This window comes from Natrix helvetica (assembly GCF_964273705.1).
Source record: "Natrix helvetica genome assembly, chromosome: 12".
Classification (NCBI taxonomy): Eukaryota; Metazoa; Chordata; class Lepidosauria; order Squamata; family Natricidae; genus Natrix; species Natrix helvetica.
In genome coordinates, this window is record NC_138556.1 from 4,731,300 (window position 1) to 4,753,277 (window position 21,978).

Sequence of the window (21,978 nt, forward strand, 5' to 3'; positions counted from 1 at the left end):
TATCTATCTATCTATCTATCTATCTATCTATCTATCTATCATCTATCTATCCATCCATCCATCCATCCATCCATCCATCTATCCTACCTATCTACCGATCTCTCTATCTCTATCATCTCTATCATCTCTATCATCTCCATCTCCATCCATCCATCCATCCATCCATCCATCCATCCATCCATCCATCTATCTAGTTTTACATTTATACCGTTGCAGCATCCCCATGGTTACATGATCAAAATTCAGACGCTTGGCAACTGACTCACATTTATGACGGTTGCAGTGTCCCGGGGTCATGTGATCCGCTTTTGCGACCTTCTGACAAGCAAACTCAATGGGGAAACCAGATTCACTTAACAACCAGGTTACTAATTTAAGAACAGCAGTGATTCATGTAACTAACAGAGCGAGGAAAGTCGTAAAATGGGGCAAAACTCACTTGACAAATTTCTCACTTAGCAACATAAATGTTGGGCTCCATTGTGGTCGTAAGTTGAGGTCTACCTGTAATTGGAAAGGCTGCATTCATGTCTACCAAGGTCATGGGACTTCTTTCTGAGCAGGGCATACTGTCACGCTGGAAGCCACCTTTTGCACTGGGCCTTCAGGCCTGCCACATTCAATGCTGTGGGAAAACGGGAGGGGGGATTATACAGAGTGTGGGTGATATGTAGCCATAATAACATTCTTTCTCAGAAAGCCAAGGTCAACTGACCCCGCAGCTGCGATGAGGTGACTGGGAGGCATCTCCAATTGGGATGGTTCCTGATTGGACCATGTGATGGATGTGTGGATGCTGGACAGGGACTTTGACTTTCATTTGGGTGGGGAAATCAAGCCTCAGAGTCTTCTTTCATTGGGGGTGTTAATTGGAATCCTGACACATACATGCTTTCAGTTTTAATTTATCTTTTTCAACCCTAATGGTGAAGTTAACCAGAAAGAGCAGAGACAAAAATGGGCACATATTTTGGGGGCTTAAGGGAGAGAAAAGTTATTTTGCTTCTGAGATCTGAGGTGGTCGCCTGGGGGCTATAGGCTATCTATGACTTAAATCCAGTGTTTCTCAATCTCACACGCTTTAAGATGTGTGGACTTTAACTCCTGGAATTCCCATGCTAGTTGGGGAATCCTGGCAATTGAAATCCACACATCTGAAAGCTGCCAAGGTTGAGGAACACTGGCTTAATCAGTTTAGCTGTGGTGGCGCAGTGGTTAGAATGCAGTATTGCAGAGAGACTCTGCCAACTGCCAAGAGTTTGATCCTGACCAGCTGAAGGTTGATTCAGCCTTCCATCCTTCTGAGGTGGATAAAATGAGGACCCAGATTGTTGGGGGCAAGAGGCTGACTCTGTAAACCACTTAGAGAGGGCTGTAGAGCACCGTGAAGTGGTATATACTGTAAGTCTAAGTGCTATTGCTATTATTTGGCACAGTTGCCATCTATTCCACAACTGGTAATAGATGGGGAACCACCATAAATTTGACAGATTGATGGTTACATTGCGGTTTTTGTTTGTGTTTTTGGAGGAAAAATCTACATTGACTTGATTGGACCCAGAAACACTATAGACAAAATAGGAGGGAGGTTTAACCATACCACCTCCTTTCTGTTTTGACCAGAGGTGGTATTCAGCAGGTTCTGACCAGTTCTGGAGAACCGGTAGCGAAAAATTTTAGTAGTTTGGAGAACAGGTAAATACCACCTCTGACTGGCCTTGCCCCTCTCTATTCTATGCCTCCTGAGTCCCAGCTGATGGGGAGGAAATGGGGATTTTGCAGTATCCTTCCCCTCACATACCCACCAAGCCAGTGACGTGCGGTGAGGTTTACGGCTGGTGAGGCTGGTGACATAATCAAACCGCGTGGTTGCTCCAATCGCACGGGCGCAGCCCGACCGGAGCAGTTTCTCTTCTCAGAAATGTCAGAAAGGGACAGGCAGGCTGCCACAGCTCCACTGAGAAGACATTTCTGAGAAGAGAAACTTCTCCGGTCGGGCTGCACCCGTGCGATTGGAGCAACCACGCGGTTTGATGATGTCACCAGCCTCACCAGCCGTAAACCTCAGCGCACGTCACTGGCTTGGTGGGTATGTGAGGGGAAGGATACTGCAAAATCCCCATTTCCTCCCCATCAGCTAGAACTCAGGAGGCATAGAATAGATAGGGGCAAGGCCAGTGAGAGGCGCCAGCCTCAGATCAGCGTGAGCCGCGGTCCCCTTCCCCTGCACACATGGTCCCATTCCCCTCCTTCCTGAGCCAACATGAAGGGGACCGCGGCTGCGCTGATCTGAGGCTGGCACTGATGAGCCTCCTGCACACGTGGTTCCATTCCCCTTGCCAGGATCCCGGGCTCGTCCGATGCAAAAAATGGTGAGATTTCCCCTCCATTTCATTCCTCTTTCAGTATTCCAATCTTTTCCTTTTCAGAGATAAACCAATCACCATAAATATCAGCAATTTTAATTTCTTTATATTCATTTTCCTCTTCAGTAGGATTTTAACTGCCACTTTTTCCATTTGATTAGCATCTTCAACTTCATTATATTTTGCTGTTAGGTGCACTAAGTCTTCCAACTTCTTCTCTATCCTCTCACGTGTATCTGATAATTTCTGTATTTCTGAGAGTATCTTTTGCAGACTTAAAACTTCTTTCTGCTGTTGAAATTGTGCCATTATCTCCAGCTAACAAACACTGCTGCTCTAGCTTAGAAGGTTTTAACAGAATTAAGCATAGATTCACAATAACATTTCACCTTTCTCTGGTTAAAAATATACTTCAAAGGAACATCTCTGTGTTTTTCTTCTTATCACTCTCTATAAACAAGCTGTGAGACCTTGAAGTGCCAACCAGGATAATCAGTGAAAAAAAGTCTTTTGTTTCCAATACACAAACCTCCAGCCTCCGAGTAGCAGTGTTGCAATGTTACAATTTCTTTGTTTCTTTTTGTATCTTTTTTGTATTTCAAGTTAAAAAAAAGTCCAATTCTTAAATGAGTTAGAAAAACACCCACAGTAATGGAAGAGGAGAATTTTAGTCCATAGATTACAGAGAATAGTAAAAGAAAAAAATAGAAGGAAACTTAATCCATTCATTTTAAAAGGCTTGCATAAATTCCATCCGTGAAGATAGCATTTAAAAAGTAAGATAACCCATTGTCCAAAACCACTCCAAATTTAATTCCACCACTTATTTTTTCTGTTCTCCAATTTAAATTAATTTTACGTTTTTTTATAGGCAGTCACTTTTAAAAAAGTAAAAATTCCTCACCAGCTGGAAACACTTTCTCTTTCCATATCCTTCCATTTTGGAGCTACCCCGACTTCATCAGCCAAATGTCTGGGTTTTTTGTCACCGGCTTGAAGAACTTCTCTTGGATCAATCAGGGACTTTGCGATGTCCCTGAGATCAGCAAAACGCATTCTTCCTGTTCACCATCTCTGTGGGACGGTTTAGGTCCATTTGGACCACCCAGTGGCAAAAGTATCGACGGTGATCTCAGAGCATTGAGATTGCACATCGTCTTGTCGCGACTTCGGCTCCTCCCCTCTGTCTGTGGTGTGTGTCTCCCCCCCTTTCTTTTGCAGAACTGAACTTTCAACATTTTAAAATCTTGCCCACCGTGATCTTAGAAGTGGGTTTCCTTTCTCCATCAATTATTTAAAAGCCATCTGAGCCTCCCCTGCTGATCGCGGAGTAAAAGCTGAGGGCACAACGATTCCCAATTAGGTTGAGGCTGAGCCTCCCTCTTCCTTCCCTGAGGAGAAAAGGTGGATTATAGAAACTCATAAGTTAAGTACCTTACGCGGCTCTCTTCCAGAATGTTTAAAAAAACAACACACAGCCATAACGAGACGTTTAGAATTAAGGACACAAAATCTGTATATTTGGCTGCATTAACAGAGGGATAAGGGATGTGGTGGCTCAGTGGCTAAGACACTAAGCTTGTCGATCAGAAAGGTCGGCAGTTCGGCAGTTCGAATCCATAGCGCCGCGTAACGGAGTGACCTCCCGTTGTCAGCGCTCGTGCTGACATTCGCAGGGTAGCTGTCAGCGGCTTTTCCGTGGTGCTGCTACCTCCTGACCTCAGCAAGGGCTTCCACGCTGCCATCGCCACTGCCAATGCAACACCCGCTCGGCCATACTTACACGTCGCCAATGCTGATGCTGCCACTAACGCCGCCGAAGCCCCTCCCCTCCTCTCTCTGATGTCGGTGGAGCCTGTAGCTGCATGTGGCGCCACATGGCTTCCCTCACAACTCTGCAGGCGCACCTCCTGGACAGCAGCTGCACTTCAGAGCCTATTCTGAAGTAACGTTTCTACTCAAGTGCAGCTGATAAGGAGCTGGGGGGGGAATGCAATTTCATTTTTATAAACTACAGTAGGGAGCACAACATGTACATATTTTTTATGTACACTGATGGCATAGGCACCAAAGACAAATTCCTTGTGTGTCCAATCACACTTGGCCAATAAAGAATTATGTTCTGTTCTGTTCTGTTCTATTCTATTCTGTTCTATTCTATTCTATTCTTTATTCTATTCTATTTTTTATTCTATTCTATTCCTTATTCTATTCTATTCCTTATTCTATTCTATTCTATTCTTTATTCTATTCTATTCTATTACTTATTCTATTCCTTGTTCTATTCTATTCTATTCTATTCTATTCTTTATTCTATTCTATTCTATTCTATTCTTTATTCTATTCTATTCCTTATTCTATTCTATTCCTTATTCTATTCTATTCTTTATTCTATTCTATTTTTTATTCTATTCTATTCTATTCTATTCTATTCCTTATTCTGTTCTATTCTGTTCTATTCTATTCTATTCTATTCTATTCTATTCTATTCCTTATTCTATTCTATTTTATTCTATTCCCCAAGTAGTGGCTGCATTAAATGTATATCGAATATGTTTTTAATTAGGCTTAATGCTGTAATTAAAATATATCCAAGCCCAATCCTCATACACTTATTATTGCCTATGATTTAACCTTTTGGCTTAAAAGAAAGCAAAGGAATAAAAAAAAGGGGAGACAATTTTCCATCACCCAGTCATCTGGAAAATTCCTGATTGGTCCATGAATACTGAGAGACGTATTGACTCAGTGAGTTTGGAGGTGAAAGATGCTTACAGGGGCAGTTAATGCTCATTTTCTAACCTTGGCTCATTTGAAACATTGCTTAGCCTATCAAGAAAACAAAGATGGAAATTTGAGAGAAATAGCTGCATTTTATCAGCAGATGGTGTTAGAAGCCCATGGAATGGAGGCAGCAGCAATTTTTAAGAGTTGGCCTAAATTGTAAGGCCCGGGGGTTAGAAAAATAAAATTATGAGGTGCATTTGCTAAGGTTCTTTCATCAGATTCCAGTGGACAAACCTAGTTTACAGATAGTCCCCGACTGACAGCCATTCATTAGGGACCATTCCAAGTTACAATGGCACTGAAAAAAATGACCTATGACCGTTTTTCACACTTAAGACCGTTGTGGCTTCCTCTTAGTGCAGGGGTGTCCAAACTTGGGAACTTTAAGACTTGTGGACTTCATCTCCCAGAATTCCCCAGCCAGCTGGCTGGGGAATTCTGGGAGTTGAAGTCCACAAGTCTTAAAGTTCCCAAGTTTGGACACCCCTGTCTTAGTCACATGATTAGAATTCAGACACCTGGTGACTGACTCATATTTATGACGGTCACAGTGTCCTGGGGTCAGATGATCCCCTTTTGCGACCTTTTGACAAACAAAGTCAATGGGGAACCCAGATTCATTTAGCAACCGGGTTAACTAACAACTGCACTGATTCACTTAACAACTGTGGCAAGAAAGGTTAAAAAAATGGGGCAAAATTTACTTAATGAATGTCTCGCTCAGTAACAGAAATCTGGGGGTCAACTGTTGTCGTAAGTCAAGGACCAGCAATATTGCCTAGTAAAACGTGCTTCGTTTTATTAATTTTGATTGGCTGAATTCACTGTGCCTCCTACTGGAAAACTTCATATTGCTGCAGTCGCATATAATTATAAGCTTTTATTGGATAAAATTATATAAGGATATAAATCAGCCTTCTCTTTTTCTAGCTACCTTGTTTGAAAATTTTTCAAAATAGCCGGCTGGAGAATTCTGGGAGTTGAAGTCCACAAGTCTTAAAGTTGCCAAGTTTGGGGACTCCTGAGGTAAATGATAGATAAAAATAAACTTATGATTATTAGGATTTATATATATTTCAATTACAGCATCAAGATAAATGATACGTATAAGTATTCAATGTGGCCACTGTATGTAAAATTTTATTAGAATTTTAAATGCAGATTAAAAATGAACGAGAACTAATATTTATAATGAAAAAAGGAGGAAAAGAAGAAGGAAAAAAAGAGCAAAGAGGAAAGTCCAGAAATCAAAGGGGGAGAAAGGATGATAAAGAAATGGACTTCCAATTTTATTTTCCTGGCATAAATATGAGTTAATCTCTTACTTACCCCTGCACAAAACCATAAATCATGACTTCATTTTTTTGTTTCCTGCAAAAATCCCAAAAGGGTTTCAAATCATCATTAAACTTAGACACGTTTTAATTAATTAATTAACTTTTTATGCCATCTCCCCTATAAGGTGACAAGGTCCTTTCTGAAGTCAGTGAACACACTCAAAACCATAGAAGTGGTGGTAGATTTTAGGAGAAACCCTCCCATACTATCATCTCTTACAATATTAGATAACGCAGTATCAACAGTAGAGACCTTCAAATTTCTAGGTTCTACCCTATCTCAAGACCTAGAATGGACACCTAACATCAAAAATGTCGTCAAAAAAGCACAACAAAGAATGTTCTTTCTGTGCCAACTCAGAAAGCTCAAACTGCCCAAGGAGCTGCTGATTCTGTTCTACAGAGGAATTATTGAGTCTGTCATCTGCACCTCCATAAATGTCTGGTTTGGTTCTGCAACCCAACAAGACAGACACAGACTTCAGAGGATAACCAAAACTGCAGAAAAAACAATTGCTACCAATCTGCCTTCCATTGTGGAGCTGGACATTGCACAAGTCAAAAAGAGGGGTGTGAAAATATTTACAGACCCCCTCCCATCCTGGACACAAATTGTTTCAAGTCCTACCCTCACAACGATGCTAAAGAGCACTGCACACCAAGACAACTAGGCACAAGGACACTTTTTTCCCAAATGCCATCACTCTGCTAAACAAATAATATCCTCAACACTGTCAAACCATTCACTAAGTCTGCATTACTATTAATCTTCTCATCGTTCCTATCACCAATCTCCTCCAACTTACGACTGTATGACTTGTTGCTTGTATTCTTACGATTTATATTGATTATTTCCTAGTATGCTTTGATTGCTCATTTGTACCCTATGACTATCATTAAGTGGTGTACCTTATGATTCATGATGTATGTATCTTTTCTTTTATGTACACTGAGACCTTGTGCACCAAAGACAAATTCCTTGTGTGTCCAATCACACTTGGCCAATAAAGAATTCTATTCTATTCTACTTGACCATCTCATCAATCTTCACTATCCAGTCTTCCCTTGTGGCTAAAATTGGTTTGTTTGTCACAGTTGTAAAACTGCTGTGAACTCTGCATAGGCATCAGGAAGGGCACCCGGCCAGTATACGCTCAGCTCAATCCAGTCACCTCATCTCTAACCCGAATTAAGGGATTACAGGGTCATAAAAAGGGAGTTTTAACCTTACTGAGACAGAATAAAGCAGAGCTGTGGAGATAGAGCAACGGATGTTGGTGTATTTTTCTGCTGTCTGAAGAACTGCAGGAAAGTGTGTTAAACAGGTTGTCTGAAAGTGCCCTTAGGGATGAGCTGTTATGAAAATTAGACACGTTGGAGCCTTATAAAATGTTGGTCCCTTTTCCTTGAAAACTCAATATGTTTATCATTTCTATGATTTGCCATTTGATCTTATTTAGATCAGAAGTCTTGTCTTGTATCTTTCTATATATTTTTAAAAAGCTGTGTAGTAATTTGCTGGGGAGGAAATTGGTTTTGATTTTTTTCTCCCTATAGAGAAAAATATTCCAGTGACATTTTCATGAGTGATGTGTATGCTTATTATTCCCCCCCCCTTTTTTTATTACGCTCTTACAAATCTTAATACATTGTGTATTACGATGTAGGATGACAACATTACAAGCATAAATTTATTTAGCCTTTTCACCTGAAGATAAGTATGAAGAACCACTAAAATTCACATGAAAACAATTAATACAATCTTAGTACGTTATGCTGTTCCTGTATATTTGTGTTTGTAGAGTAAGTTTTAAAATTATGAACATCCTGTTACCTAAAAGCTTGGAATGTTGAGAATAAAAAGAGAGAGAAAAATTAAAACATCAATGTTAGTTACAATTCAGGATGAAAAATGAAGCTGCCCAGAGTTGCTTCAAAATGAGATGGTTTCCCAATTTAATAAATAGATAAATAATTAAAATTAGCATAAAACTATTTTGCTTCTTCATCTGAATCTAAGACTTCATAAATGACTTAGATGAGAGAAGGGGAACTCATCAAATTTGCAGATGACACCAAGCTGGCAGGAATAGCCAACACCTCTGAAGACTAGTTCAGGATCCAAAAAGATCTTGACAGACTTGAACAATGGGCCCTATCCAACAAAATGAAATTTAAGGTGTAGAAAAGCAAAGTTTTATACCTGGGCAGGAAAAACCGAAGGCACAAGTATAGATTAGGTGAAACCTGGATCAAAAACAGTAACTGTGAAACATTGAAAAAAGAACCACTACAACTTACATAAAAATAATAGAATAATAGAGACTACAGCTGGAAGGGACTTTGGAGGTCTTCTTTGGGATGAAGAAGAAGAGGTAAAATGCTCTGGTGGACTGATGCGATAAAAGTAACCTGGTTCTAAATGTTAATAAAACAAAGGAGATCATTCAGAGGTGGTACTTTGTAGGTTCTGACCAGCTGTGGAGAACTGGTAGCAGAAATTTTGAGTAGTTTGGAGAACCGGTAAATACCACCTCTGGCTGGCCCCGCCTCCATATATTCTCTGCCTCCTGAGTCCCAGCTGATCGGGAGGAAATGGGGATTTTGCACTAACCTTCCCGTGGAGTGGAGTGGGAATGGAGATTTTACAGTATCCTTCCTCTGCCACGCCCACCAAACCATGTCATGCTCACCAAGCGGAACTGGTAGTAAAATTTTTTGAATCTCATCACTGAGATCATTGTAGATTTTAGAAAGAGCTGGCATAGTCATACTCCACTCAGTATCAAGGATGCAGCTGTAGAGGTGGTCAACAGGATTAAGTATCTGGAGGTGCAGATAGCTAACAATCTGAACCGGCCACTCCACACGTCACCCTTAATGAAGCGTGCAAACCAACATCTGAGTTTTCTGCATCAGATGAGGAGAGCACATCTTATTCATTCTGTCCTGGCCATTTTTTATAGAGGCACGATTGAGAGCATTTTAACAAGCTGCATCCCTGTTTGGTTGGGTGGCCACAGTGCCACAGGTAGAAAGTCCCTACAGAGAGTGGTGAGGACAGCCGAGAAGATTATAGGAAGCTTGCTTCCTGTTATACAGGATGCTGCCTATAAGCGCTATGTGCCTAGAGCTCATAGCATTGTTAGGGACTCCTCACACCCACTTCTGTTTCTGTTGTTCCCCTTTGGGAGGAAGTTTCGTAGTATTTCTAGCAAGACTACCGTATTCTGTAACAGCTTTGTTCCCTAGGCCATCCGTCTGGTAAACTCGCAAGATTCATTTCTCTTGCTATGTACATGTAGACATCTGAACTATATGTGTTGTTTCTCCGTGTCATATAATATATGTGGGTATATGCATCATTTTGTATTTATTTCTTTATTTACTACTAGGCAATAACCTGGAATTGCCCGGGTATTTATTTATAGGGGGAAAATATCCGGACCAAACATAATTTCTAATGTTAGGTTTTCCCCCTTACCAGAGGAAGCCCCCTTTTGGAGAACTGTGAAGCCGTTACCATGGCAACTCCACTGTGCTGTACAGTAGAAACCATTTTAAGGCACAAAAGGCTGTATCTTAACAGAACACACATACCCCAAGAGTTTTAAGGGTGTCTTACTCCCACAATATTTTTCTCCAGAGGGTAAGTCATCTGTGTATCGAAGTTTGGTTGAAATTGCTCGAGGCGTTCCAGAGTAATGCTTAAACGAAAACACGTACACACACACTTTTATATATATAGATTTTGTCATGTTTATGTAGTGTATATTAGAAGAGACCCTTTGAGACCTGTACACAACGAAATTTCATTTTAATGTATGCCGATTAGCGTGCCTTCAAAGTGACAATAAAGTTATTTTAAGTCTAAGTTCTAGTAACCATTCTTTGTATGTTTTAGCCTCCAGCCCTTTAATCGTCTTTGTTGCTCTTCTCTGCACTCTTTCCGAAGTCTCAACATCTTCTTTATATTGCGACCAGAACTGGATGCAGTATTCTAGATGTGGTTTTACTAAGGCTTTATAGAGTGGTATTAGTACCTCCCTTGATCTTGATTGTATCCCTCTGTTAATGCAGTTTAGGATTGCATTGGCTTTGTTGGCTGCCGCTGCACATTGCTGGCTCATATTTAGCTGGTTGTCCACCAAGACTCCAAGATCCCCCTCACAGTCACTGCTATTAAGCCTGGTTTCACCCAGTTTATATGTGTACTTTTGGTTTTTCTTGCCTAAGTGTAAGACTTTACTTTTCTCTAGGCTGAATTTCATTTTGTTAGATAGGGCCCAGGGTTCAAAGTTTGTCAAGATCCATCTGGTGGGTCCAAGTATGGGTCCTGCCCCATACATCCCTACGACCAATTCGCTCTCACAGAGAGGGACTTCTCCGGGTGCCGTCCACTAAGCAGTGCCAGAGGGCGGCGCCCAGGAGCAGGGCCTTCTCTGTGATGGGCCCAGCCCTCTGGAATGACCTCCCCCCCGACATTAGGATTACTACCGACCTCCACTCCTTCCGTTCAAAACTCAAGACCCACCTTTTTCAACTAGCCGGCCTGGCTCAATTATAGTTCCATCTTTATCCTCCTGGCAATCTTTTAAATTTGTAATTTTATATTGGGGTATTTCAATCTTAATTTTATTATGACTATTCCTATTTATTGTACTATGTGATTTTGACACCTCCTCCGTGAAATGTTTTAATTGTATAATATGTGTTTTATTTATTGTACGCCGCCCCGAGTCCCTTCGTGGAGAGGGAGCGGCTAACAAATCTAATAAATTCAATTCAAATTCTTAGTAACTTCAGAGCAGAAAGCAGATGTTGTGGCCAGCCAGTGGAGCTAGCAGTAGATTCGGATGGTGAGGAGGTTGGAGAGGAACCTGGGCCAGTCCTGGAGTCTAGGGAAAGCTCTGATGGGAGCTTTGTGTCGGAGGCAGAGAGGGGGCCACAGTCGTATGCCAGTTATTAGCTGCCTTCAGAGTCAGACATCAGTGAGGCAGACGAACAGCTGGAGTCTGTTCCCAGTGTGTGCATGCGCAGAGTTGCCAGATGAAGGGAAGAGCTAACAAACGGGTCAACTTGGGAGTATGGCCATAGGTGGACGATGAATGGCCTCTCCCAGAGGAAATAAAAGAGGAGCGAAAGGGGAGTGGAGTTTGCAGGAAAGAGTTAGTTCGTTTCATTGTTTTGTGATTCTCCGAGGCTCCTTGCCAAGTTTTGCAGATATCGGCCTGGCAGCTCTCCAAGCCAGATAAGGTTTGTGTCTGTAAATCCTCCCTCGAAAGACTTTGCTGGGTGTGAATGAGCAGAATTCACAGTCAATCAATAAAAGGGATTTTTGTCGGGACCAGGAGTTTGCTTCATGCTCTTGGGAAGCCCAGGTCAGAATAGCAGAGAAGTTTGGAAAGATGGACAGGCACCAGCCTAGGAAAAGAAAGATGATCTAGTCTAAACGGATGGAAGATTTATTGTGGAAAGCGATTGCCCGATCCCCATTGTCCACCGGCTATCCCTGTCTGGAAGGCTCTCTGAAAATAATGGCCATGATTGACAGTCTCAACGGTCTGCGGGGGCTGTCCCTGTTTCTGTGCCATCTCATCAAGGAGCCACCAGGAGATGCCGGCCTAACCTTTACAAAGGCAGAAGTGACACAATGCATATTTGAACACCATGAGAAATTGCATCGCGGATGCGGGAAAGTGAATCGGTTAATCATGAATGGCACATCCTATAAAATACCATTACGCGGCATCGGAGCAGGGGGGGGGGCACTGTCCCCTCCCCGAGAATGATGACATAATTATTAGGAGGCTGGGTAGATTAAGATATAATTTAAGGGAGGGGGGGGGGAAACATGACAGGGGAGGGTGTAATTGAGGAGACAAAAACACACAGGAAGTTTGTAATTTACATGTCAAAATACCTTTTTCACGTTTTGATTGGATTGGACGGTGCCTTTCCACTTCATTTATCTCGGCTTCAATTAGAGGCTGCAGAAATGACGCTGGGCATTCATATTCTTGACACCCGTGGCTCAGCGACACGTCCTAATTCTAACAGACAGGGAGGAGAAAAGGGAAACCGGCTTTCCGTCTCCATCATGGACTTCTTCGTTAACCTCTAATTTGTTTCTAAATGAGGCTGTCATTGCAGTTCAAATGAATATGCGCTTAGGAATCGGCCTTGCGTGGCTCGGCTGGATCGCCTTTGCCAAGGACTGAAAGCATTCCGGGGAGGGGGAAGAGGAGGGGGGGTTTCTTCCCTTTACTCACCCCTCTGTAGGACTTGTAAGATTCAATGTATGGGTAGTCCTCGACTTACGACCACAATCGAGGCCAAGGTATCTGTCGTTAAGCGAGACATTTGTTTTAAGTGAGTTTTTGCCCCATCTTACTTCCTTTCTTGCCATGGCGGTTAAGCGGATCCCTGCAGTGGATAAGCTAGGAACCCAGTTGTTAAGTGAATCTGGCTCCCCCTTTGACTTTGCTTGACAGGAGGGGATCACGTGACCTCAGGACGCAGCAATGGTCGTAAATCTGAGTCCGTGGCCAAGCATCTGAATTTTGATCATGTGATCATGGGGATGCTTCAAAGGTTGTAAGTGTGAAAGATGGTCATAGGCCACTTTTTTCAGTCCTGTTGTAACTTTGAACGGTCACTAAATGAATTGTTGTAAGCCAAGGAGTACCAGTATCAGGAAAGAGTAGAGTAGAGTAGAATTTAGAATAGAATAGAGCAGAGCAGAGCTGGAAGGGACCTTGGAGGTCTTCTAGTCCAGCCCCCTGTTCAAGCAGGAGAACCTATACAATCTCAGCCAAGTGATTGTCCAGACTCTTCTTAAAAACCTCCAGTGATGAAGCACCCACAATTTCTGGAGGCAACTTCTGTTCCACCGGTTAATTGTCCCCACTGTTAGGAAGTTTCTCCTTAATTCCAGGTTACTTCTCTCCTTGATTAGTTTCCATCCATTATTTCTTCTCCTGCCCTCCGGTGCCTTGGAGAATAATTTCCTCCCCTCTTCTTTGGAGCAGCCCCTCAAATACTGGAATATTTCTCTCATGTCACCCCCTAATTCTTCTTTTCTTTAGACTAGCCAGACCCAAAACCTGCAGCCGTTCTTCATATTCTTCAGAAAACCTTCTTATGGAAAGCAACTTGTATTTTTCAGTGTGGGAAGTTACGTATTTTGCATCAAGTTTGGATTTCTTTGGGTTTATCCTGGAATCCTAGAACTTGGAAGGGATCACAAGGGCCGTCTAATCCAACCTTCTACAATGTGCTGGAAAACCCACCATTTATGAGTGATGGCGGTCTAATTTCTTCTTCTTAAAAACCACCAGATACAGTGCTAAGGCAGCTTTCTGTCCTACTTTCTGTCCTTGATATAAAGACAAAGAATAACAGAATAACAGAGTTGGAAGGGACCTTGTAGGTCATCTAGTCCACCCCCCCCACTACCCAAGCAGAAGACCCTACACCATTTCTAAGAAATGGCAGTCCAGTTTCTTCTTGAAAGTCTCCAGTGATGAAGCTCCCACAACTTCCGAAGACAACTTCTGTCCCATGGCTTGATCGCTCTCACTGTCAAAAAAATTCTCCTTATTCTATGTGCAAAATATTAATGACAAGCCAAAATGTTTATTTTATTTAGGAGATGGTTCAGAAAGAATGCAGCAAATATCTATGGAGATTTTCAGTCATCCAGGTCATGAAAAAGGGTGTTTTTTCAAAAGGCAACTAGACCTCACCTGATAATTTAATGCAAAAATGCACAGATTTTTCTAAGCCAATGACTGTCCCTTGAAGGACATATCAGGAGTCACACTCCAAAAAGTAAGAGTTCAAAGTGGGAGAAACTAAATTTGATTTGACTTCATTGCATTGACACGCCATTAAAATGAAAAAAAAATGGTTCACTTGATTTCTTCCTGGATACCTCTTTTTTTAAAAATGGCTGTCCTCTTTCACAAAAATTGAAGTTTGGAAATATGCCAGCAGTCCTGGACCACTGATGTTTTAGCCTGCTGTGACTTAACTTGGTTGATCTTCAATCATGCAGTTTTAAGACATTTGTGTTCCTTTTTTCCTTTCATTTTCAGTGCCTTCATATGGTCCTCATTCAAAAAAAAGAAATACAACAATCCTCTTCCATTAAATAGAACCCACTGAGCAATTTCCTGAGCAATTTTTCAACCTCAAGACTTGAATTACAAATTTCAGGTAATCAACTTAAAACCACAACTTGAGCCCAAAAGTTCTGTTGCTGAGCAAGACAAGTGAGTTTCGTCCCATTTTTTTTGACCGCTCTTGCCAGACTCGACAACCACTTATCTGAAACGGTATAGGGCAGTGTTGGTGAGCCCTTTCAACAACAAGTGCTGAAACGGGAGCGTGTCCCTGTGTCAGGGGTGGGTTCCCGCCAGCGCTACTACCGGTTTGGTGCCCAAAAAAGTTTGCTCCGCGCATGTATGCATTTGCACTTTAAAAGGCCTGCGCATGCGCAGACCATTTAAAAAAATGGGGGGGGGGATTTCAGCTAGTGCATGTGCACCAGACATCTGGTCTTCCTGTTTCTGTCCCTCCTATGTGCGTGAAGACCAGCTGGCTGGCACGCTGGAACCTGGAAAAGCAATGGGCGACGGCTCACACTCCCGGAGAGATGGCTCTGCATGCCACTTCTGGCACATGTGCCATAGGTTCGACATCACCAGTATAGGGCCTCCGGCTTGAGGAGAGGGTTGGACTAGAAGACCTCCAAGGTCCCTTCCAGCTCTATTCTGATTGATCGAATCATTAAGTAAATCGCTTCCGTGGTTAAGTTTTTGTTCAGTTAATCTGGCTTCCCCACTGACTCTGTCAGAAGACTTTATTTCTCAGAAGGCCTCAAAAGTTGATCACTTGACCTCAGGACATCATAAATAGGACATCATAAATAGGACATCAAAAATTGCCAAGCATCTGAATTTCACTGTTGGAAAAATTCTCCTTTTTTTCCAGGTTGAATCTCTCCTTGTTCAGTTTCCATCCATTGCTCCTTGTCTGGCCTTCAGGTGCTTTGGAAAATAAGCTTGACCCCCTCCTCTCTGTGGCAATCCCTTAAATATTGGAAGACTGTCATCATGTCCCCCCTGGTCCTTCTCTCCATTAGACTAGCCATGCCCAGTTCCTGTAACCGTTTGATTTCAGTGTGTATTTTTCCTGAAAATGTAAAATTTTGAAACGCAATGAAGCTTGCCTCCAAATTAATTATGGGTCGGCTCTTGGCCTTAAGAGAGTTGAGAGCAGGGAGACTTTTATTCCCTTTACTGAAATATTCATAGTGAAAAATAGCAAAAGCTAAGGGAAGCTAAGGGAAAGAAGTTATCAGACCTCAAAAGACCTTGCTTGGAAATGGACGTGAATGGGATAAGAAAAAGAAACGGCAGGAGCTCTGCCCAGGTTTTGATTCTTATACTCTTAAAAGATTTCCTGTTAATATTTAATGCACAAGAGCACACTGTAAAAGTCCCAGTTGTGTAATCTAATATTAACAGCTATTTCATAAACCAACAAGATCCGTTCAATGGGTGACCATTTAAACTATAACGCACCATTAAACCATAACGATAGCAGCAATGAAATTGTGATGAAAGGTAATAGATCCATCCGAGTGAGCTTCGGGGGAAGGGATGTATGTGAGAGGATATATTTATGGGGTTCCTAGAATTGTCTGCAGGTGGCTCAGTGACTAAGAGGCTGAGCTTGTCGATCAGATAGGTCGGCAGTTCGGGGGTTCGAATCCCTAGCGCCGCATAACGGGGTGAGCTCCCATTACTTGTCCCAGCTTCTGCCAACCGAGCAGTTCGAAAGCATGTAAAAATGCAAGTAGAAAAATAGGAACCACCTTTGGTGGGAAGGTAACAGCGTTCCATGTGCCTTCGGCGTTTAGTCATGCCGGCCACATGACCACGGAGACGTCTTCGGACAGCGCTGGCTCTTCGGCTTTGAAACGGAGATGAGCACCGCCCCCTGGAGTTAGGAACGACTAGCACATATGTGCGAGGAAATTTTTTTATCTTTACCTTCGAATTGTCTGCATAGACCAGGGGTGTCCAAACTTGGGAACTTTAAGACTTGTGGACTTCAACTCCCAGAATTCCCCAGCCAGCATGGCTGGCTGGAGAATTCTGGGAGTTGAAGTCCACAAGTCTTAAAGTTCCCAAGTTTGGACACCCCTGGCATAGACAAACATAAGATGCTGGAGATATTTGGCACGGAAGGATGTCAACTTCCCCTTTAATTCTTACTTTAAAGGGGGTGGGGAGAAAATCACTAAAAAAAGGCTAGAGGATCATGGTAGCCAGGAATCTGATGCTTGTGAGGACAGAGTCAGCAAGCCCATAATGCTAACAAATAGCATGTCCTCAGTAGGTTCAAATGGTGAGGACAGGGATTTTGTGAGGCAGAACGACTCCACAAAAGCGTCAAGGGCAAGATCCCAGGACCTCACATGCAATTAGCAGCGTCCATAACAAGCCACAATGACGCCAAAACAATGCCGGCATTCAAACGATGGGACTTAGCACTTGTATCTCACAATCTAACACAGAAGTCATGTCATTTATATCACATCACACTTAGAGCCCATCTCTTATCTCTTCCCTATCCCTCCCAAGCTTTTAATTATTCTAAAAACAATTTGGCCAAGCTCATGTTGCTGCCACTTCAATTGTGCAAATAATTTCTGTTCATCTCTATCTGCCTGTCTGTATATCTCTATGTCTGCTTGCCTGCCTGCCTGCCTGCCTGCCTGCCTGCCTGCCTGCCTGCCTGCCTGCCTGCCTGCCTGCCTGCCTGCCTGCCTGCCTGCCTGCCTGCCTCTCTCTCTCTCTCTCTCTCTCTCTCTCTCTCTCTCTCTCTGTGTGTGTGTGTGTGTTTGTGTTTATGTCTCTGTCTGTATACCTATCTCTCTGTCTCTCTCTTTCTCTCTGTCTCTGTCTCTCTCCCTCTCTCTCTATCATCAATGCATCTGTCCATCCATCCATCCATCCAACTTGTTGCTTGACCATTAAATGCTTTATTAGACAGGATGTCATTTTTACTTATAATGTGCGTGATTTTATCTGAATATCTTCTCCAGGATTTAAAACCAGCTATTACCCGTGCCGTTTTGTGTTGTTGCAATGAAAATAAGGCCAAACCAGTTACAGGATAATTGGTTTAAGAAGGTCTCACTACCCCTAGTATCATTTTTCTCATATGGTATCCAGAACCTGCATACCCTTTTAAAATTCTCCATCCAATGTGTGGTGAGGACTGATGCTGATCAAGTAGAAGCTAGTAGTTCCCAAACTGGATAAAATTTTCATGAAAGCATCTCAGTCACTTTCAGTTAAACAACAACAACAAAGAAAAAACAACTGTGGAGATTTGCAAAAATAAACTGGACAACCATTGGACCAGGATGTTATAACTTATTTGACCCTTGTGCTATTAACATTTCCAATTCCTTTACTTCTCTCCTTTTGGGCCTTGGTTGTCCACTCAATGGGAAAATACAAAACATTGGAAGAGTGAAGAGTCCCCTATTGATGAGAAGGTGATTAGGAAAATATTAGAATGTGCAGAAATGAATAGATTAACATTAATAATCAAAGCGAGAGAACAAACAGAATATTATAAGATATGGGAAGTCTTCTATCAATGGTTAGAGGGAAAAATGGGAATTGGAAATGAGGGAAGAAAACTAAAGAAGAGTAGAAAATATATTGTTAGAGGTCTAAACAATATGATAAATTGTTAGATTATGGTGAAGAAGATAATTATGATCAACATTAGAATTGTTAGAATCTAAAAATTAGAATCTAATTTTTATTAGAAGATAAGTTAAGAGAAAAATGAATAGGTTAATGTTATTTAATCGCTTAATACATGGTAATTTTAAGAGAATTAATATTAATGTGAATGTGTAAATTCTGAAACTGTTGCAAAGATATTTGTACCCACTGTTCAAGGAAAGATGAAATGTTTATATGTTGGAAATAAAAAATAAATATAGAATATTAACTGAATTTCCATAAAGTTAAATTAAAAAAAATTAAATTAAATTAAAGTTTAAAACAGGGATGATTAAATAATTATAATGGAATATGAGCGTTTTTTAAATAACATCTGTGTTGGTGGAAGGTAAAGGGAATAAACCTACTGAAGAATATATGTTGTTTTGGAGAGGATAAAGGCACAATTGGAATATATTGTATATCTTTTAGTTATAGATGAGGAAATGTAAGGGTAAAAAAAAGGTCTCCAGGGGGTGGGGGTGCACTATAATATTTGTTATTTTCCCTCTCCCTTTCTTTTTTTGTATTTACTATGCTTGTATTATTTGTATTTTAATTTTTATTTTATAATTATTAATAAATAATAAAATTATTTAATAATAATTTTATTATTTATTTAAAAAAAAGAAAGAAAGAAACCCACCTGAAGAAACTAGAAGCCTTTGGAATGTGGATTTACCGGCAGCTGTTATGTATAAGTTGCATTGACAAAATCAGAAATAAGGAGTGGATGAATGAACCACCTGGGAAAGCCAAGGGAAATCATCCTTGGACGTGTGATGCAACACCTGGAAAAATATGCCACACTTCCCTTAATCCAAAGGGAGAGATTGAAGGCAGAGAAGGCCCAGGCCGAAGAAGAACAGCATGGTTTCATAATCTAAGGGTTTGGACAAAACTCAACTTTTTCGTGCAGCTGTTGATAAAAATAGGATCGCCAACATGATTGCCAATGTCCGATGACAGATGTGGCACAAGAAGAAGAAGTCAGGCACGAAGAAACAGGATCGCACCTAAGGTTGAAGCATAGAAGATTTCTTCAAGACTATACACAGGAATTAAGTCAATTAATGTCAGCACTACACTGGCACTAGATAAGGGTCAATGGAATTCAAGGGGGGCTGGACTTGGATCTCTTTTGGCAACGTAAGGACTCTAAACTGATGACACATTTAATTCCATCACCCACTCTGCCTGTTTTTCTTCGATTGATGTTTCCTGTTCTTTGGGGTTCAATTCTCTCTCTCTCTCTCTCTCTCTCTCTCTCTCTCTCTCTCTCTCTCTCTCTCTCTCTCTCTCTCTCTCTCTCTCTCTCTCTCTCTCTCTCTCTCTCTCTCTCTCTCTCTCTCTCTCTCTCTCTCTCTCTCTCTCTCTCTCTCTCTCTCTCTCACACACACACACACACACACACACACACACACAGGTTTTTTCTTTTGTCAAAGCACCTGGTTTGCCCAAATATGGGAGGGAGCGTACTGCTTCCCTTTTGCCTTTCAGCCCCACTCCACCAGCCTTTCAGGCAGAAAAACCATTTTGTGTTGCATTTTTGCCGATAAATAAATGAAGGGAGACTAGTATAGACCTATTTCAAACTATTTAGCTCTTGTCAGCTAGCCATACCCTTACAAAAGAAAAAAACAATCATTCCCCTGGCTCAGCTGATAAGGGAGAAGAGCTTGTGGCTTAGAGGTTAATATAACTGCCTAATATGTAAAAACAGCTCAAGTTCAAATCCCAGTAAGGGTATAGAATAGATCAAATAGAATACTTACAACAGTTCTTTAATGACCGTTTGAAGTTACAATGGCATTGAGAAAAGTGACTTATGACCATTTTTCACACTCACGACCACTGTAGCATCCCCATGGCCATCTGATGAAAATTCAGTTGCATAGCAACTGACTCATATTTATGACGGTTGCAGTGTCCCAGAGTCATGTGATCACATTTTGCGACCTTCTGATGAGCGAAGTCAAAGGGCAAGCCAGATTCACTTCACAAGCCATATTAGTAACTTATCAAATGCAATGATTCACTTAACAATGGTGCCAAGAAAGGTCATAAAATGGGGCAATATTCACACTAACTGTCTCACTTAGCAACAGAAATTTAGAGCTCAATTGGGGTTGTAAGTTGAGCATTACCTGTATTGTATCTTGCCAACCTGACTCTCCTAGAGAACTTTTTAGAGTACCAGTGCACAAATAATTAAGTAAAGGTAAAGGTCCCCCTCGCACATATGTGCTAGTCGTTCCCAACTCTAGGGGGCAGTGCTCACCTCTGTTTCAAAGCCGAAGAGCCAGTGCTGTCTGAAGACATCTCAGTGGTCATGTGGCCGGGATGACTCAATGCCAAAGGCACACGGAACGCTGTTCCCTTCCCACCAAAGTGGTTCCTATTTTTCTACTTGCATTTTTTACATGCTTTCGAACTGCTAGGTTGGCAGAAGCTGGGACAAGTAACGGGAGCTCACTCTGTTACGTGGCACTAAGGATTTGAACTGCTGAACTGCCGAGCTTTTTGATCGACAAGCTCAGCCTCTTAGCCACTGAGCCACCATGTCTCTTTGCACAAATAATTATTCCATCATTATTATTCCTGGAGTCCCATTTCCTTGTCCTTTCTCAGACGTGGTGCGTTTTTCCCTCTTGAGTTGCCTTACTCAGTAGCACCAAGGCTTCTCCAATTGTTAAGATTTGAAAGGTGTTATTTTTCCAAAGATGCTGAGCACCCAAAAATAAGATCATCTATTGAGCTTTCCTGTTTTCAAAGAGAAGCACTGATCTTAAGGGGCAGATTAGATGCTGGCATATTTGAGTCCCCGCCCCGACCCCCGCCACTCCTCCCCCCCACACACTCTGCCGATAATAAGCCTCTGATAGATTTTGCTCTGAGACCCTTTGGCATTGTAGGGATAAGTGAATGTGAGAGCACACTGAGTGTATAATGGAGCAGATCCTGCGGTCTGTAGTTCACTACAGTGAGGCAACCCAAGAATGTAGAAAAGGTTTAAAGCACCCAGCAAAGTGGAGATCTCCCTCTCCCTCTCTTTCTTGTTCTCTCATTCTCCCCCTCTCTCTGACTCTTTTTTCTCTCATTCTCTCTCTCTCTCCCTCTCTTTTTTCTCTCATTCTCTCCCTCTCTCTCTTCTCTCATTCTCTCTTTTTTCTCTCATTCCCTTTCTCTTGTTTTTTCATTCTCTCCCTCTCCCTCTCTCATTCCCTTTCTCTTGTTTTTTCATTCTCTCCCTCTCCCTCTCTCATTCCCTTTCTCTTGTTTTTTCATTCTCTCCCTCTCCCTCTCTCATTCTCTCTTTCTTGCTCTCTCATTATCTCTCTCCCCTTTCTTTCTTGTTCTCATTCCTTTTCTCTCATTCTCTCCCCCCTCTTTTTTCTCTTATTCTCTCTCTCCCTCCCTCTCTTTTTCTCTCATTCTCTCCCTCTCCCACTCTTTTTTCTCTCATTCTCTTTCTCTTTCCTGTTCTCTCATTCTCTTTCTCTCCCCTCTCTTGTTCTCATTCTCTCCCTCCCTCTCTTTTTTCTCTCATTCTCTCTCTCCCTCTCTTTTTCTCTCATTCTCTCTTTTTTCTCTCATTCCCTTTCTCTTGTTTTCTCATTCTCTCCCTCTCTCTTTTTTCTCTCATTCTCTCTTTCTTGTTCTCTCATTCTT

General features: G+C 41.8%; 1 long non-coding RNA gene across 3 annotated transcripts in view; it reads left to right on the top strand.

Annotated features, from left to right (window-relative positions):
* The window catches only part of LOC309398176, an 86,881-nt gene that overhangs the window by 63,770 nt on the left and 1,133 nt on the right, over nt 1–21,978 (top strand). For 2 of the 3 annotated variants that reach the window (XR_014176359.1, XR_014176360.1), the window contains exon 2: nt 14,590–14,710. This is a non-coding gene — a long non-coding RNA (uncharacterized lncRNA). Of the gene's footprint in view, nt 1–14,589; nt 14,711–15,487; nt 15,564–21,978 lie in introns of those variants that run through there. The other variant, XR_014176361.1, reaches the window with a different exon arrangement.